The 20,615-nt window shown below is 34.2% G+C and overlaps 1 long non-coding RNA gene across 8 annotated transcripts in view; it reads left to right on the forward strand.

The window, feature by feature from the left end:
* Positions 1–20,615, forward strand: part of LOC147366670 (uncharacterized) — a 927,553-nt gene that overhangs the window by 770,145 nt on the left and 136,793 nt on the right. For 2 of the 8 annotated variants that reach the window (XR_015168913.1, XR_015168888.1), the window contains one exon: positions 19,301–19,409. The exons of the other annotated variants lie outside the window; for them this stretch is intronic. This is a non-coding gene — a long non-coding RNA (uncharacterized LOC147366670). Of the gene's footprint in view, positions 1–19,300; positions 19,410–20,615 lie in introns of those variants that run through there. 8 annotated transcript variants of the gene reach the window in all.

Here is a 20,615-nt window from a genome sequence, read left to right on the forward strand (position 1 = left end):
TAACTTTCCTTCCAAGGAGTAAGTGTCTTTTAATTTCATGGCTGCAGTCACCATCTGTAGTGATTTTGAGCCCAAACAAATAAAGTCTGACACTGTTTCCACTGTTTCCCCGTCTATTTTCCATGAAGTGATGGGACCGGATGCCATGATCTTCGTTTTCTGAATGTTGAGCTTTAAGCCAACTTTTTCACTCTCCACTTTCACTTTCATCAAGAGGCTTTTGAGTTCCTTTTCACTTTCTGCCATAAGGGTGGTGTCATCTGCATATCTGAGGTTATTGATATTTCTCCCGGCAATCTTGATTCCTGCTTGTGTTTCTTCCAGTCCAGCGTTTCTCATGATGTACTCTGCATATAAGTTAAATAAACAGGTTGACAATATACAGCCTTGATGTACTCCTTTTCCTATTTGCAACCAGTCTGTTGTTCCATGTCCAGTTCTAACTGTTGCTTCCTGACCTGCATATAGGTTTCTCAAGAGGCAAGTCAGGTGGTCTGGTATTCCCATCTCTTTCAAATTTTCCACAGTTTATTGTGATCCACACAGTCAAAGGCTTTGGCATAGTCAATAAAGCAGAAATAGATGCTTTTCTGGAACTCTCTTGCTTTTTCCATGATCCAGCAGATGTTGGCAATTTGATCTCTGGTTCCTCTGCCTTTTCTAAAACCAGCTTGAGAAACTAAGGGATTAAAAAATAGTTCATATATTTTAATTTTGGATGTTTGGGCTAGATTCTAGTTTTTCTACCAAAATGCATATTTCAAAATAAGAAGCTAATTTTGCAATCTCAATATATCCATTACAAAATTAGCTTCTTATTTTGAAATATGCATTTTGGTAGAAAAACTAGAATCTAGCCCAAATATCCAAAATTAAAATATATGAACTATTTTTTATTCCTTAGTTTCTCATCTACAAAGTGAGGATGAGAATGTTATCTATTTATATTGTTGTTTGAGAATGAAATCAAATATTGACTGCAATGTATTATAATGTTATATAATTTCTTGCATATAAGTTGAATGAATGCTATTATTATATATGAATATAATTATAGTATTCATACTCAGTCATTCAGTAGTGTTCTACTCTCTTGCAATCCCATAGACTATTGCCCTACAGACTCCTCTGCCCATGGGATTTCCCAGACCAGGGTACTGGAGTGAGTTGCCATTTCCTTCTCCAGGGCATCCTCCCAATCCAGGGATGGAGCCCTATTCTTTTTCATGTTCTGCATTGGCAGACAGATTCTTTGCTATTAGTACCAACTGAGAAGGCAAATGTAATTTTTACCTTTGTGTGATTAAGCTCTGATGTATTTCTATAAATGCTACTTAAAAATACTTTTTAAATGAATGTAAATAGATATCCCCATTGGTACTACTCTCTTTTACATCCTTTGCATTAAAATATACACATTAGAAATACTAATTTTTATAAAGCTGTATAGACAAGGAAATAATAGATTTATGATGTGTGTATTAATGAGTGTAATACTTTTGTGCTCCTAAACCTATGATCTGAAGTTTTCATTATTTAGATTTACCAGGTGGTTAATTTAATTTGTTGATTTATTTTAAGATTTTCTTTCTCCTATAACAGTATGTATGCCTATGTATCTTGATGACTCCATGTCACTAAAAGATGATAAACAGCTGAACGTCTCCACGAGGTATGTCAGGCAAAAAAACTAAGGTTAGACACTAAAGATTAATTTCAAATTATATCAACAATAGCTTCTCAAAGTCTATGTATATCTATGAGCTCCGAGCTACAGAAGAAAATATGAAACCACATAAGAAAGTCACTAGTGGAAAGAAAGGAAGCAAGGTGTTGTCAATACTTCTTTTTACCTGCGTCTCCCTTACCACACATACTGCCAATGCAAATACAATCCATAGTTTTAAAATATGATGTTTATAATAATAAGCAGATTCAAATATATTTTCAAGTAGGCAGAATTTCAATAAATAACTACATGTAATATACTACGCTGACAGCAGAGGCTTCTCCACTCCTTGAAATGATAAGACAAAGAAAGGAAGAACACCACTTGGCGTTTTCTGTTGCCTAAGGCAAGAGAGCTGTGTAGTCTATTTCAAGATATACAACCATTTCTGACAATCCCACATTTTAATTTTCTGTGTAGAAAAATGCATATATTTTTTGCAATATATCTTCAATACTGTATACTTTGTATGGCATGTAAATCAAAGATGCATAACCCCAAAGTTCTAACTTAAACAGAAATTACATTTACAACAAAAATACGAAACTTAATAATTGCACTTCTAGAACTATGACTCAAGTCCAATTTAATAAGCATGTACTAAGAAATACTGCATGTAGTATTGTATTTTAGAAGCTAGAAATAAAAGTATGAATAAAATATATCCTCAGTTCTCAAGAAGCTAGTGGAAGAGACTGGCATTTAATAGATAAATAAAATGCATGGTACACATTCTGGACAGAAAAACACTGAGAGGGAGCTGGTCCATACTAATCAAAGATATCATCAAAGAAAAAGAGAAAATTATGTGGGGTTTGAGTGTATGAAAAAGGTTGGAGTGGCCATATGATGTACTGTTTAAAGAAAGGCTTTTGCTTTTAGATGTTAGAAACGTTAAAATAATTAATTTTTTTCTAATTTTCAAACTCATATTTACATACCAATGAATTAATTCTATTAGGAGAAATAATCCTTTTCAAATACTATTGCTTATATAAAATTGGTCTTGAGATAAAACAAATTAAGTAACAGGACAACTAAAGCAATTTAATATTATTTTTCTGAATATTAAAAATCACACAAACAGAATGTCTATTCTTCATATGTTTTCATGCATTTTTTTCAGTTTCTAACTCATTTCTTTCTCTAAAATCATCTCAGAATTCTGTATTGGAATCATAAAAAAATGTCCTTTTGTTTCCATATGATCTTCTAATTTTAGTGTTTCTGTGCCCTTATCCAGGGCTTCACAAGTGGCACACTGGTAAACAATCCGCTGTGATATTTTAAATGGATAATCAACGAAGTCTTTCTGTATGTCACGTGGAACTCTGCTCAATGTCATGTGGAAACCTGGTTGCGAGGGGAGTTTAGGGGAGAATGAATACATGCATATGTATGGCTGAGTCCATTTGCTGTTCACCAAAACCTAAAACATTGTGTATCAGCTATACCCCAATACAAAATAAAGGTTAAATATATATATTATATTATAATTAAATATTATGTATGTATTTATATATTATATATGTATATATTTTTATTGAAATACGGTTGATTCACAGTGTTGTTTTAGGTTTAGGTGGACAGCAAAGAAATTTGTGTATATATATATATATGTATTATATTTCAGAAACTGTCCTATTATATATTATTATAAGGTATAATGTTCCTTGTCATGTATATCAAGTGCTTGTTGGTAATCTATTTTATATACAATAGTGTGTAAATGTTAATCCCATACTCCTAATTTTTCCCTCACCTTACCCCTTTTATAACCATAAATTTGTATCATATGTCTGTGAGCATTTCTCCCTGTGATATGTATTTACAAGTTCAAACTCATCATGTAAAATGTATCTGTTTGTAATCATTTAAATTGTATACTAAAATTAAACGCTACAAAATCATAGGTTTTCTCAGTTTCATTCCACTCTAATACAGAATATAAATTTTCAGTTAAAAATAGAAGCTTCATTAAAAGACACTTCCCAAGCTCAATTTTATGTGTTAAAATTAAATGTTTTCTATATCTGAACCCTCATATTTTAATTGTATATAGTTTCTGATTTCTACCTACTCCAGTATTCTGGCCTGGAGAATTCCATGAACTGTATAGTCCATGGAGTTGCAAAGAGTCAGACATGACTGAGTGACTCTCACTTTCACTTTCAGTCCGATTTGCTATTATAGGAATACATTTTAATTCTGTCCTATTTCACAGCTTTATTTACAATAATGATAATTTACTTAAAGCTTCTAAGTTTTAAAATGTTTGTCATCTATCCATTTAATACTTTGAGAAATTTGCAATTTATTTTGAACAAGAGTCTATATTCAAAAATATGGACAACATAATGACTCAAATACTGAATACTCTTATTATATATGATTGCTGGATTTAGAAGGCGGAAAGACACTCAGTTAATTTCAAATTTTAATTATGTTTTAAATTAACTATGCCGATTCATTTGTAATAAACTAAAATTTATTTGATTTTTTTCCTGAAATTGAAATTTAACTGTGCATCCTGTACATTTTTTTCACCTTAATTGCAGGACACTTATTTGATTTATACGTTAATCCTTTAGAGGTTCAGACGTTTTTCAAATCCCTTTAAAGATGAATAGAAAAGAGAGATAGTGCATATTGGCTATGCTGATTTGTTTCTTGAAATACTTTTCATATCAGCTTCACCAGAGAAATTTACTACAGAGATCCCTCATTTTATTTTTCATAATCTCACTGTTTTACGTTTTTCATAAGTTGAAGGTTTGTGGCAACACTACTTCAAGCACGTCTTATCAGTACTAGTTCTGTTCAATAGCATTCATTTACTTCCTGCCTCCCTGTCATGTTTTGGTAATTCTTGTAATATTTCAATTATTATATTTACTGTGGTGATCTCTGAACAGGGACATTTGACGTTACTTTTGTGATTAGTTTGAGGGGCCATGAACCACACTCTTGTGAGATGGTGAAGTTAATAAATGTGTGTTCACCAAGTTCAGCCGATCAGCTGTCCCCTATCTCTCTCCCTCTCCTGGCGCACTTTCTATTTCCTAAGACATAACAATATTAAAATGAGGCCGCATGTGGCCTGTGATAATGTTAGGCATTATCCTTGACTGAAAAGAAACAAACAAAATTAAAACAAGGAAGCATAAAAACCCTCTAAATTTTCCACCTAAATCCGTATTTTTTAATTTTCTTAAAAATAAAATTAACTGGCATTCTTTGTGAGTTTCTAATTACAATTATATACAAGTAGAGACATTACATTTTTTGTGAACTGGAACACTGGAACACTAAAGATGGGCAGAAAGTTTTAGTATGTTTATAAAAAACCATGAGATAAAAAGTGGGTATAATCAGTTTAAAACTGATGTTTGGAAAGTCCTAAGAGAATGATATACCCCGGAGGTATTTATGTTTGTCATTGGTACAGTTACTTTGTCAAATAAAAACAAATCCAGATAAGCTGAGCCTTTATACAGGAAGACTAGTGAATAGGATGAATGCTCCCATCTCAGGAACTGCAAGTGTCTTAAAATCAAACTGAAAAATGCCTTTTTTTTTCTTTTTCCTTCATCGATAAGAAATAAGGAAAGGGAAATTGAACAAAGGAGAGAGCATAAGCCAAATGCATAATCAGCATGGTTTGACAGGAAATGTGTCTCACTGTAGTCAGTCGATTCTGGGGATAAGTTCATGCGAAGGCACTGTCCTTACTTTAGTGCTTGCTCAGGTTGGGGGTGACCTAAAGTTTAGGGATCTGTGGTGGGCAGGAGAGAAAATTGACTTAATTTTGGTCAATTGTGGACATATGGTCAATATTAAGACTAATCACTTTTTAAATACATGCTAATTCATGAGCAGATTTATGATTTATACTTTTCATCATGGCAAGTTACCCTGTACCATTTTTATTTAGAACTTTATTGAACAATGTATTCATCATTTGATTCTACTAACTTCTGCAATTTTTCAAGCAATTTCATAATTCCATCTTCCCAAAGCTTTTTATTTCTTATAAATATTTTGGTGGTTTCCAGTTTAAGGCTTTGGGTAATAGTACTATTGTGGGTTCATGTATGCATATTATTTTCACATATGTATACATTTCTATTGATTCTATACATACTCATAGAATTATTGGTTCATAGGTGTGCTTGTATTCAACATTCATAGATACTGTGAAATCACGGTACCAAGCAGATGTACTAATTTACTTTCCCACTAGCAGTGGATTAGTGATTCAGTTCAACATCTTGGCAGTAAATGGTAATTTCATTTTATTTATTTTCACTTCATTTTTTAGTCAGGTTTATGGAAGTGTAATCACCAACAGTAACAGTCTCTGAGTTTTGACAAACATATATAGTCATGCAGTTGCTACCACCATCAAGATAAAAATTATATCCATCACACCAAAAGGTTCCTTCAGGTCCCTAGAAGTTAATCCCATCTCTCTCTCCCATCAATTTATACTAATCTACTTTCTATCCCTATTGTTTACTGTTTTCAGAAAGTCAGATATATTAAATTCTACATTGTATAGTCTTTTGAGCAGAGTTATATCAGCATAGCAATGGCACCCCACTCCAGCACTCTTGCCTGGAAAATCCCATGGATGGAGGAGCCTGGTGGGCTGCAGTCCATGGGGTCGCTAAGAGTCGGACATGACTGAGCAACTTCACTTTCACTTTTCACTTTCCTGCATTGGAGAAGGAATGGCAACCCACTCCAGTGTTCTTGCCTGGAGAATCCCAGGGACGGGGGAGCCTGGTGGGCTGCTGTCTATGGGGTCGCACAGAGTTGGACACGACTGAAGCAACTTAGCAGCAGCATATCTGCATAGCATAGTGTTTCTGGGATTCATCCTGAATGTGTCAGTAGTACATTTCTGTATGTAGTAATATGTGATATTCTACTTTATAGATATACCATAGCATGGTTATCCATTCTCCATTTAATGCAAAGTTTGGACTGTTTAATTTGAACAACCATAAATTAAACTCTACAAATATTATTATACAGATTAGTGTGGATATATATTTATATATTTTTTGTTCTCTTGAGTAAATATCTGGGCACTGCCTTCTGATTCTTAAAGCAAGGGTATGTTTAACTTGATTAGAAACTGCCATTTTTTTTAAAATTTATACCATGTTACTCATGACAGTGATAATTGATAGTTCAACCACTCTGCATTCTCACTAAAACACGGCATTGGTAGTTAAATCAATATTACATATTCTCTTCTATGTTTAGTAGTGTCACACTGTTGTTTTATTTGGTTTTCTCCAAAGGCAAAAGTTGTTGACCAACTACAGCTTTTAAAGTATTTATTTGCATCTTCATGCACTCTTTGGTGGCTGTCTCTTCTTATCTTTTGTCCAACTTTTATTAGTTTATATTTGTGTCATTTTAGAGTTATTTAAATATTATAGGTACAAGTTCATTATCAGATATGTGATTCATGAATATTTTTACTGGTTTTTGCTTTTATTCTACTCACAGGCAATTTCGCCAAACACAATTTTAAAATTTTAGTAATGTTCAATTTATTGTTACATTAAACCCTAAGACCACATATATTTTCTTTCATGTGTTCTTCAAGATGTTTTTATAATTTTGCATTTTATGTTTAAGGCTGATTCATTTTTGTTCATTTTTGTTTGAAGTGTGAAGTATGGATCATGGGTCAATATTTTGGCATGTGGAAATCCAGTTGTTCCAGTACTGACTGTTGAAAAAACAGTTATTTATTCAGTTGCATTGTCTTTTCCTCTATACAAAAAATCTGTTGACATTTGGGCTGTGTGTATTTCTCGTCTCTGTTTTACGTTCCATTGCTCTGTGTGTCTCTTATGTGAATACTGTACTTCTCCAATTACTGAGCTTTAGACTAAGTCCTGAAAGTGGATAGCATAAACCCTTAGACAGTACCTTTACTTTCTCAGAGTAATCTTGACTATTCTAGTTACTTTTTCCAAGTAACTTTTAAAATCAAATAATTGAGATCACACAAAAAACTTGCTGTTGTATTGATTAAAATTGTATTGAATCTATAAATCAAAGAGCAGTTTTAATAGTTAATCCACAAACACTGTTTATTTATACCTTCTTTGACCTCTTTTATTAATGTTAGTAGTTTTCACATACAGATACTGCATATTTTTATTTATACAAAATAAAATATGTTATACAAGTAAATTATATTCGCTTCAGAATGCTATTATAAATTATATTTTTATTTAATTTTGAAAATCCATATTTAATAGAATTTTGTTAAAATGTATAGTGTTTTTCATTTCTGGTCAACAAGTTTGCTCCAGTATCTCCTTCATATTTTTCTGGGTCAAAGTTTATATTTTTAATAAATTGAATATATAATATCCTTTATTATAAGACTAGTTTCACACATCATTTAAAATATGACTTTTCTGTGGTTTTTACTGAATTCCCACATATTCTCTGGAGAAGGCAGAATGGCACCCCACTCCAGTACTCTTGCCTAGAAAATCCCATGGACAGAAGAGCCTGGTGGGCTGCAGTCCATGGGATCGCTAGAGTCAGATGAGCAACTTCACTTTCACTTTTCACTTTTCACTTTCATGCACTGGAGAAGGAAATGGCAACCCACTCCAGTGTTCTCACCTGGAGAATCCCAGGGACAGGGAAGCCTGGTGGGCTGCTGTCTATGGGGTCGCACAGAGTCGGACAGACTGAAGCAACTTAGCAGCAGCAGCAGTAGCAGCAGCAACACATATTCTCAAGTTTTCTCCACTCTGGATGGCCAGAACTTGGTCTGTTCCGAGGTCTAGGTAAACTGTTATATAGTAAATATTTCAGTAATATTTTATTAACCCTTACACCTTCTTTGCCCACTTTTCTGATACACATATAATTCAAATATCAATATATTCTCCTTGCCAAACTCTGATTTCTGTCACTTTAGAATGGGAATCTTCTGCTCTATGCAGATGCAGGACTCAGCTTGCACTTTGGTCCAGAATGTACCTCCAAGAGCCCACCTTATTTGTTTCACATCTTTCCTGCACTGCCTGCTGTCCAATATCTAAAAATGGTTCGATTTTATTCTTTCAATGAATTTGCCCAGTTTTCTAATTGTATATGGTAAGTCTGCTACCAGTTCTCTAATAGTTCCTGGGATAAAAATGCCCTCTCTCTCTATTTAGAACCTGTTTTTACAGTATCTCTAAATACACATACTGAAAGTGATACTGTATGTAGTTAAGGATAGTTTTCTTCCTTTGCAATAATTTTATTTCCTTATAGAGTCACCTACTTATTATTTTCTCATGTTTTCCCTTCTAAGTAAACCAACATAGGATATTAATAACCCACCATAACTTCTATTGTTTTTTCACATACTTAGTTGTTATTACTTTCTCTGATTATCTTAGCTCGGTATTTACTTTCTCTAGCCTAAGAACAGTTTCCGTTTTTTTGAGTCAGAGACCTGCCATTTCAGGCAGTTTCTCAGTTGTTTCTAAGAATCAATACGACTACCTGACCTCTACTGTGATACACATTTCATTTTAGAAAGCATTGTAATATTGTAGAAATGGAAAGTTTGTTTTAGGTAGTGTGCCAGTACCAACTAGCAAGAGGGAGGGGGACATATTTATATCTACAGCTGATTAATATTGAGGTTTGAAAGTAAACAACGAAATTCTGTAAAGCAATTATCTTTCAGTTAAAAAATAAAAAAAAAAAAAGGAAAGAAAGATTTCTGAGGCAGTAGAAGCTAAGGGATAGAGTGCCATAATTCTTTGGCAATATCTGTCATAACTGCCTGTAACAGAGGTTTTATATTTACTGCTGCTAAGTCGCTTCAGTCGTGTCCAACTCTGTGCAACCCCATAGACAGCAGCCCACCAGGCTCCCCCGTCCCTGGGATTCTCCAGGCAAGAACACTGGAGTCGGTTGCCATTTCCTTCTCCAATGCATGAAAGTGAAAAGTGAAAGTGAAGTCGCTCAGTCGTGTCCGACTCTTAGCGACCCCATGGACTGCAGCCTACCAGGCTCCTCCGTCCATGGGATTTTCCAGGCAAGAGTACTGGAGTGGGGTACCATTGTTACTAGTTGTATATTAAGTGGGATATTGTCATTGTTTAGTTGCTAAGTTGTGTACAACTCTTTTGTGACCCCGTGGGCTATAGCCCACCAAGTTCTCTGTCTATGTTATTTCCTAGGTAAATACTGGAGTGGGTTGCCATTTCTTTCTCCAGGGAATCCTCCACTCAGGGATCAAAGCCGCTTCTCCTACATTGGCGGGTGGATTCTTTACTGCTGAGCTGGCTGGTGCTTCCCAGGTGGTGCTAGTGGTAAAGAACCTGCTTGCCAATGCAGGAGACATAAGAGACACAAGTTTAATCCCTGGGTTGAGAAGATCCCCTGAAGAAGGAAATAGCAACCCACTCCAGTATTTTTTCCTGGAGAATCCCAAGGACAGAGGAGCCTGGAGTACTACAGTCCATGCATGGGGTCACAAAGAGTCAGAAACAACTGAAGTAACTGAGCGCAAACGCATACCTGGGGATACGCTTTGGATAACTCGCATGTCTCCTGATACCATGCTGTTTCTTAGAACTAGCCTCTTCAATACTGTAGCCACTAGCCCCAATGGCTACTTAGATTTATATTTAGATGATTTAATATTAAATAAAATAAACATTTAGTTGCTGAGTTTCACCAGCCACATTTCAACTCTCCAATTGTTGTTGTACAGTCACTAAGTCCTACCTGACTCTTTGCGACCCCATAGACTTAAGCATGCCAGGCTTCCCTATCCTTCAACTCCTCAATAGCCACATGTAACTGGTGGCTACCGTATTGGTCAACACAGATATATAGGCTATTTCTATTACAAAAATTTTAGAATCTGGGAAAGCCCTAAAGAATCAATTTACACCTGAGTTTTATTGATCTGTAATTGGCTCCTTAGTTTAAAATAGTGTTGAACCATAAACTTGAGGGTGTATGTATGTATGTATATATATATATACACACACATATATTTGCAAATATAGATATATATATTTGCCCATTTGTAACTATTTTTATTTCATTCTCCCCTATCAAGTGACAAAGTTTTTTATAAGACCCCACTACCTTCAAAGATATTGACTGAATCTGTGAAAATTCATCAGCTGTTTCTGAAAAAAGGAAATTGCTAGCAGTATTTCATGTTAAAATAATGATAATCCTCATTAGCTTAAATACTATGCCCTGTGCTATCATCTACAGAAGAAACTGCCTTTTTGTGTGGGTTTAGTTATTCAAACGATATGATTGGTAAGTTCTCCCATTATGTATGAGTATCATTCTGGAAAATGAACTTCATTAAAGAGCTTTAGGATATAATAAAAACCAATCTGATAAAGAAAGTTTTAAAAGTGCTTTATGAATTGATAATATGGTCATTGAAATAATATGCTAAATTACAAAAATGCAATTAAGTTGATATACATATTTTGTTTATAAAAATAGTGTTACATATATAAATTTAATATATTCCTCTTTTATTTGATAAATGTGGCACAGCCATTCCTTATTTTAGCTTCTGGAGAATCTTTTGTGCTGAGCTGGAAAACAGTATTGCATTTAAGTTCTAATATTTCTCTCCCTATGTTGCTTCATCCTGATAGTATGTGAAAAAATCATTTTTAGCTTACCAAGATTCAATTTAAATAAATTACCTTGAGGATTTTCAATATCACCTTTTTATACCTAAGAAGTGAAAAGGAGAGCAAGAGAAAGGAGGGAAAAAAAAGTTCTATACCAGTAACACCTGCTCTCCAAGTTAAGGATTCTTGTTCTCTTTAGTTGGATTTAATCATTCTAGAGCTTGAAATTTATCAACTCATTTACACTTAACTATTAATTATTTGTCCTGCAGATTTTCTGCTTACATTTATTGTGTTGTCATAGATTGATTTATTTTCTAAAATTTATCAATATATATTGATGAAGTAGATGCTGTCTTACCTTTTCAACCTACCTTTTTACTGCAACAGAATAATGTGCCTATTACGTTGTAAAAGAAATGTACAGGGGACATTTTTTACTCTTCTTAAAAAAAAAAGAAAGAAAGTAGAAAAATTATTGTTTTAACTGGAAGGAATCTGATCATAAATGAATTCTGTCTTCAAAATAGGACTATTTTGATAACCGAGCATCCAATCACGATTTGTGATACAGTTTGGTGCTCCCAACACCCAGAGAATGCTGCCTCTTAACACAGTCGGCTGTGTAGTAAATTACTACGAAAAGGAGTATGGATTTTCTGGGCCTTAAAATACGTCAGAGTGGAATTTAGTCATGGTTTTGGCCAATTCCTGGGCTTTTCTTGATATCTGGAAATGGCTCGTCATTCTTAATTTTTTTCCCCTAAAATATACATTAGGCTTCTTTGCTATACCCCTAACCTTCTCGGAGAAGGCAATGGCACCCCACTCCAGTACTCTTGCCTGGAAAATCTCGTGGGCAGAGGAGCCTAGTAGGCTGCAGTCCATGGGGTCACTAAGAGTCGGACACGACTGACTGAGCGACTTCACTTTCTCTGTTCACTTTCATGCATTGGGGAAGGAAATGGCAACCCACTCCAGTGTTCTTGCCTGGAGAATCCCAGGGACAGGGGAGCCTAGTGGGCTGCCGTCTATGGGGGTCGCACAGAGTCGGACACGATTGAAGCGACTTAGCAGCAGCAGCAACCTTCTGCTCTGCTATCTCTCACGCATAGCATCCCCTCCCAGACTCTGGTGCATCCTGCTTGCAAAATAAGCCAATGGAAGGCATTTTTGAATATAAGAGGGCAAGAGGAGAGAAAAGAATCAAAGTCGTCTCTTATCTGTCTCCACTCACTGAGGCAAATCAGACTGTGGTCACAGCCCTCATGCCATGTCCTCAGCCCTCAGCCTGCAGCCTTGCTTTTGTGTTCCAGCAACTTCTGTTTCCCCAGGTCTAATGATCGCCATTTATCTCTGTTGTATACTTCTGGGTTCTCTTTTAATTCCTTCAATCACATACAACTTCTCATTTATATTCAATTTCCTTATAATGAAATACTAAGAATAATTTCTACCTTCTTTTCCTAAACCCATTTATCAATTTTCCATATATATATATAGAATATTTACAATATAGTATTAATGTGAATATAGAAACTAAGATTTTCGTTTTTTTTCAGCAATTACATAGCACTTATATAACCATGTTACCCAGATAAAGTCTCAGTTTAATTTTCATATCTTTTAGGTCATATATAAATATATTTTGATACATTTATTTCTGTGTAACTAGACATAATATTAATAAACACCCTGAATATTCATGTTTCGTTTATATAATATACATGAGTATAGATAATATATAGATCAAAATATCATTCTTTTTAGCTTGAATCTTTTTTTTTTTTGCAAACACTACTTCACAATATTGACTTGTTTGTGTTTTATGTTTACTAGCTTAGGGTTTACACTCTAGATTAACTACATGGCTCACAAGAAAGAGAGGTTTTGCAATTATAATATTGCCAGATTTACTTGATTTTCAATTCTTACACTAACACTCTGAGGAAAAGAAGAGAAAAAAAAAATAAGCACATCCATTAATCATATCTTTAGTCAACTCATGGCTTGCCCCAGTGATAGTGCTGGAATTAGCATGTTTTCCTGTAGACATATGGGATTTGTTTTCAGAGAGCACAATTTAAAATGGTTAATATAGAAAGTTTAGATATTGGTTGAATAAAAGTGTTAAATGCCCTTGAGACAGTTTCATGAAAAGGTTACTAAGAGATCTCATCTAATTAGGTTTTTTTTTTATTTCAGTTAAGAAACTGGACTTAAAAGAAGGAAGAACAGTAATAAGTCCAGGTTTACAGGTTGAAAAGTAACAATAGATGTGTTTGATGTCTAATTATAAATGTGTAAAGCATTATGTGTTATATCATGGTCTAAAGTTTCAGAGCAAAATAGATGTGTCATCTTTCATAAGAAATACATGCTTAATAGGTATGAATTAAGGAACATACTTTTGGCCATTAGATTTTATTGTGGGGTGATACCTTTCTGCTGATCTTATTAAAAAAAAAAAAAAAGTGTTAGTTGCTCAGTCGTGTCTGACTCTTTGTGACACCAAGGACTGTAACCCACCAGTCTCCTCTGTCCCAACTCAGAGACCAAACACAGGTCTCCTGCATTGCAGGGTGATTCTACTGCTGCTGCTAAGTTGCTTCAGTTGTGTCCAATTTTGTATGACCCCATAGACCCCACGAGGCTCCCCCGCCGCCCCTGCCCCCCGTCCCTGGGATTCTTCAGGCAAGAACACTGGAGTGGGTTGCCATTTCCTTCTCCAATGCATGAAAGTGAAAAGTGAAAGTGAAGTCGCTCAGTCCTGTCTGACTCTTAGCAACCCCATGGACAGCTACCAGCAAATGGGAGTGATTTTATTATGGCTGACTAAATATTTTGCCTGTTTCTATTTGGGAAAATGACTTACAGATTATACTTTTTTTTTTCCCTCTAAAATTGAGACATATGAATGTCTTTTATTACAGAGGTCTAGTTTAAATAGTCCAGTCAATTATATCAACACCCTGAAATAGATAAAAAATGAGTATTTTCAGAGTACTATGCATAAATTAGTGCATAAAGAATATATTACATAAAGAAATATCTAAGATATTTGGAGCAACTTTTAAGATAAAGCCAAAAAGTATGTACTTTTAAAATGCACAAACCTTCCTATTTGATTTAGTACTATGATTTCACTGTTAAGAATTTTTCAGGGAAAGGCACACTGTCATGCAATGATTCTATGATGCCATATATGTGTAAGTGGTCTTAGTGACTGTCCAGGAAAATTGGGGATGGTTGCATTGATATACCCTACTCTAAGCATTGATGGCAAGTTAATAAAAAAGTAGTATTTTTTACTATGAACTGTATGTTAGTAAAACATATATGTGGTTTTACTAGACTTCCTTAAGGGCAAGCCTAAGACAGATTGCTTTTTCTGTGTAAGCAATCCATTAACTGAAGTAAAGAGAGCAGAGATGCCTGCATTTAACCAAAAGCTTTCCTTTCTCTTTTGTAGAAGATATCCCTAGATAATGCCTGTCCTGTATGCTCATTTTCCTATGGGTCATTAGCATCTGATACCTATTTGGAAAACCATCCAAAGTCCCCTTCTCAGAAAATCCTTTTCTGTCACATTTTACTGCAGTTTGTAAAATTAGAGCACTTGAATCAAACCTAAGTAATCTGGTTTCTACGGGTCATGGTGACTTCTTCATAATTGGACAACCAAGAAGAAATGGAGGGGCACACAAGCTGTTGATATTTTACCACCAAAAAACTGAACCTAAGAGAACAGAAATAGAAATAAACAAACATCAACAACAAAACACAGGGTTTTTTTTTTTAATCATTTGGAACATGAGTCATGACAAATCTGATATCAGCACACAGATATTCTTTCATTTAAGGTCATATATTATAGATCAGGTTGTTTTTACTTACTTAAAGCAATGAAATATTTTAACTGGTAAAGATTTCTTAAACTTTTGCATTCTGTTTTCCTGCTAATGCATGGATATTTAATATAACTAGATGCAGTATAAGTTCCTTTTTTTTTTTAGTTCAAGTGTGAATTTTATAGAGGATCTTCATAAAAATAAGTACTTTTCCAACTATGTGTCCATTAATTTTCAAAGTTAAGTTAAGGTAATGACTTTTTTATTTTTATACATTGATGGTATATACTATAATTTATCTTCTGAACTATAGAGATAAATAAAATTGAAATATTTACTTTGTATTTTAAAGTAAATATTTACTTTAAATTAAAAAGTAAAGTAAATATTTACTTTAAATTAAAAAGTAAAGTAAATATTTACTTTGTATTTAGTTTTCTACAGAAATGATCACTTAAAATGATTGTGATTAGATTGAAGGCCCGATATAATGATCATTATGAAGTGATTCTTTGCCTCGATAATTAAGCTCTGGCATGTTAAAATACAATGTGTTGACAAAACCTTCACATATATAGGATGTAATTAAAATCTATGAAAAATAAAGAATTTTTATATCAAAAGAGATTTGGGCCTGGGAATGTGATCAGATTTTCAATATGTATAAGTTTTAAAAACTGTACTTAGAATGTAAACTGAAGCACAGAATCAAGGAAAATACATGTCCACTCTAAAAGTCTTTCATTAGAAAAATTAAAGTTCTAACAATGAAACATAATATCCTTAGGAAAAAAACTCAGACATTTTCTTCTGATCTAAAAAATGTGTCTATCACTGATCTGTATACAAAGATATAAATGCCTGAATATAACCTCAAAACAAAAAGTGAAAAGGGGAGTTGTGTGTAAAATATAGCACATAGATATTATTCTAATTGTGAGAAGCACAAAGTAGAATGGTTCATCTTAGAAATATGGGATTCTAATGTTCTAATTTAGTGAAAAATCTCCTGTTTGCAAGTTAAATACATCTCAAATCTGTTGAAGTAGTAAAAATCAATTTTTGTATACCAAACTGATTTTGATGATTAATGACTCAGTCATAAGGAACTCAAATGATTTTACTGAAGGCTCTTTCTCTCTTATTTGATGTTTTTATTTTATTCTATTTTATTCTCACTTGTTCCTACTTGAGCAAATTTTTTTTCTCCTCAAAATTCAGGGAACAATGTAACCAAATGTTCTGACCCTATACAATTCCATCTGGTATTGGCAGTTGCGGGGAGTGGAAAGAAAAGAGTTTTTCTTTCAAGAAACGAATATAAATCCTAGTGAAAAATCAGAAGTTTGTGTTTGCTTCTCCCTGTATGAGGTGTTATAAACAGCAAGGGTAGGGTCAAGACTCTGGTGGAGTCAGTCAGAGGAAAGGGGACGGATGCTTCATACAAAAGGCAGAATCAACTGGAAAAGGGAAAGACATATCCCTCAAGAAAAAGCAAAGGGTAAGAAATAGTATGGGGGGGAGGGCTGGGGAATGTAGAGCAGACAGTGGGGGAAAAAAAAAGTTCGCTACAGGTCTTTCATTGGCCAAGACACTCTTACAGTATGGATTGTCTTAGAACAAAGAAATGACAACTTGTGACATTGAATCTTGAAATAATTCAACAAGATGAAATTGTGAAGCCTAGCTGTACTATGCTGTGAAGTCTATGAATAGTGCAAGTGTTAATCACCCAGTCACGTCCAACTCCTTGCAACCCCATGGACCATAATCCACCAGGCTCCTCTGTCCATGAAAATCTCCAGGCAAGAATACTGGAGTGGAGAGCCATTGCATTCTCCAGGGACTCTTCCTGACCCAATGATAAAACCCAGATGTCCTGTTTTGCTGGTGGATTCCTTACCATTGAGCCACCAGGGTAGCCCTGAAGTCTGCAAACACCCAAAGAAATGTCTTCCTCAACATCTGTTTTCAAACTCTTTAGGGAGAAAAGAAAAAGTGTTTCAGGTTCATAGAGTCCTAACGTGTCCAAAACAAAAACCTAGAAATATTATACAGAAAACAGGACTACTTTATAAAATGTGTTACCATCTATTCTTAACTGATTAATTGCCATTTTAGAGGTGATGTTGCTTAAAGAGAGGTGAAATGAGTTAAAATTAAATATATATAAGAAAATTCACACTAAAGAAGCTGTATTTTTTAATTTCATAGATAAAATTTCCTAAATATGGGCATCTAATACATCTAGCAGATTTTGAAGAATAGAAATGGAGGAAGGATACTCAGAAATGAAATGTGATTTGTTTCTCAATCAATTGTAAAACTAAGAAAATAGAAATTAAGATTAGAGAAGACATTGATTTTATTTCACATTATATTTTTCCCTATGGTAAATGTCATCAAATGCCAGAATTCATTTCTATTTTAATCTCCCTCCCAAATTTTAAGAACTTCAAGACATCTTCATAGGCAATTCAAGATACTTATGACCAAAGGACATAAAGCTTAGAAGATGAAACATAATTGTTAAAACTCTCTTTAATATCACTCCCACATACTAATCAAAGTGTAATGTGCCATCCAGACTTGGAAACTTTTTTAAGAAATGAGAGTTTTAATTTTAAAAGTCAGAAATATTTTTCTTCATTAATGATATTAATTTACTACCTTCATCACCTCTAGCCAAAGATTACTTCTAAGACTCACAAAATAATCAATCCCATATCAGATCCCATGTTTGTCGTTTTCTTAACTAAACTGGAAGGAAATCTGGAACACAATTTTATAAATACAGTACCCTCATGCTTTTTTCAAATGGTGGGAAGAACAGAGATCATAGAGGTAAATTAATTCATGATCTGATGGTCAGAGTTCAAAATTTCAAAATCAAGATTATACACGAAATCATTCATGAGGTATTTTTAAATATAATAGAGTTAATATGAATTTATATATTTCTTCTTTTTCTACTCAGTAAACCACGTATTCAGTTCTCTCTTTTGTACTCATGAATCAACTGTAGTCTTACAAAATCATCATTGATTTACATGTCAATAATTATAACACTTTGATATGTATGTCAATAGTTGCAACACAATCAATCCTAGGCTTGGAAGATCTCCTGGAAGAGGACATGGCAACCCACTCCAGTATTCTTTCCTAGAGAATTCTGTGGACAGAGGAGCGTGGTGGTCTATGGTCCACAGGGTCACAAAGAGTTGGACACAAAGAGTGACTGAACACACACACACACACATATATGTGTTACTTATTGTAATCAAATTCTCAGGATTTGTGTACAAAACAGCATACCCTGTCCTTGAAACTCTCTCCCTCTTGACTTCTGTCTTCATTCTCTCCTAGCTTCCCTCCTGTGTTTGTTCCACTTCTGTCTCTTTTAACAGTTTATCCTCATGTGCCCACTCCTCCGGTGTTCCTATTCCTGAGGGCTTTGTCCTTACCCTCTTAGCTTTATATAGCATTACTCTGTATTTTCCACTGAACAGCTTCATCCATTCTCAGCTCTACGGTTTGCTCTCCTGAACTTAAAATTTTGTATTAATTTGTGACTAGATAATTTTACTTACATAAGTCAATGCTACCTCAGATGCTAAATTTCTGACACAGGAAGCTGCATCTTCTACCCAAAGCTAACACTTTTTAACAAGTGTTTTTCCTCAATAAATACAATTATTATTCAACATATTTTTAATCTGAATAAAATAATGAACAAGCAAACTATTATTCATGCATGATTTTTTTATCCCACTTATCCACAGCTAGGTGATTTAAAGATCTTGATCCCATGAAACTATAAAAAAATAAATAAATAAATAACAAGAAACCTGAGTATTCAGGGGAAAATGCCTTATCTTCTGTTTCTAAGGCTCCAGGTATATTAAAATATAAACAAACATGCACAAGTTTTCAAAATATTTTGGCTTATTGTAAATGCCTATATGTAACACAGTAACACCATATAGTTCTCCTCTGTGTTACCAATTGCACTTGTTATTTTATCTGAATGTTTAGTTCATAATATTATCTCTTTTCTACAGTGCAACCATGGAGCCTGGGAATCCAGAGTCTCAAGGCAGACCACCTGAGCTCAAAACCTTGTTTCTCTGTCTGCTTGGTAGCCTGGGATAATTACATACTTCATCTCTCTGAGAATGTTTTCTCATCTGTAAAATGGATATAATCATTATCATTGTCTTATGGTTTGTTCTGAAAGCATCTAAATGAATACTTTAGAAGTTGGCACGTTCTGTAAATATTATATAATTTAATGTGTTGTTATCACTATACATTGGTAATAGATTTCTCATGTCATAAATTCAATTATATAGAAATAGAGCTTTTATATTTTTAATAGTTTTAAACATTTTACCATGCTATATAATGATAAATCAATAACACCAAGATTTTCTTTGTCAATTTAAAATTTTCTTAGTCAATAAACTCAATCTGTTTAGAATTCCTATTACCATTTTTTGACTTAAGGAGATCTCTAAATCCCAAGTTGGTTTTTGAGTGACAGTGTGGCACTGTGGGCACATGTTGGACCAGATCGTAGTTAAGTATGGTTGCCCCTATACACTGGTATTTGTATTCCTAATTGGTTCTTTAATTTGTAGGCTATGTTACCCCATGGTATCTGTTTTCACTAGGGTGAAATTTTTCTGTTTATTGAAATATAGTTGATGTATAAGTTAAAGGCATACAGTGTAATGATTCACAATTCTAAATGTTATATTACATCTATAGTTATTAGAAAATATTTTCTATATTCCCAAGTTGTACAGTATATCCTTGTAGCTTACTTTATACAAAGAGTTTGTGTTTCATACTACCCTTCCCCTGCATTGGATCTTCCTTCTCCCTATTTTGCTCAGTTGCTTCAATCATTTCTGGTTCTTTGTGACCCTAGGATTGTAGCCTGCTAGGCTCCTCTGCCCATGGGATTCTCCAGGCAAGAATACTGGCACTGGTTTCCAGGCCCTCCTCTAAGGGATCTTCCCAACCCAAAGGTCAAACTCTCATCTCTTACGTCTCCTGCATTAGCAGGTAGCTTCTTTACAACTAGCACCACCTGGGAAGCCCACATACAAGTTAGATTCTTTGCTGCTATATTCACTTGTTGTATGTTTAAGATTCTGAATATAAGAGATATCATATCGTAGTTGTCTTACTCTGGCATATTTCATTTAACATAATGCTCTCCAAGTTCCTCCATGGTGCTGAAGCAGATGCCATAATTTTCTTCTTTTGCATGGCTAAATAGTATTCCACTTGTGAGTGTATTTGTGTGTATGTATCATCTTTGTTGATTCATTTTTTTTTCCTTCTTTGTTTAATTGGAGGCTAATTACT

The sequence above is a fragment of the Bos grunniens genome, chromosome 8 (genome assembly GCF_055505025.1).
Source record: "Bos grunniens cultivar Pamir isolate PY7600 chromosome 8, Bosgru_T2T1.0, whole genome shotgun sequence".
Lineage (NCBI taxonomy): Eukaryota > Metazoa > Chordata > Mammalia > Artiodactyla > Bovidae > Bos > Bos grunniens.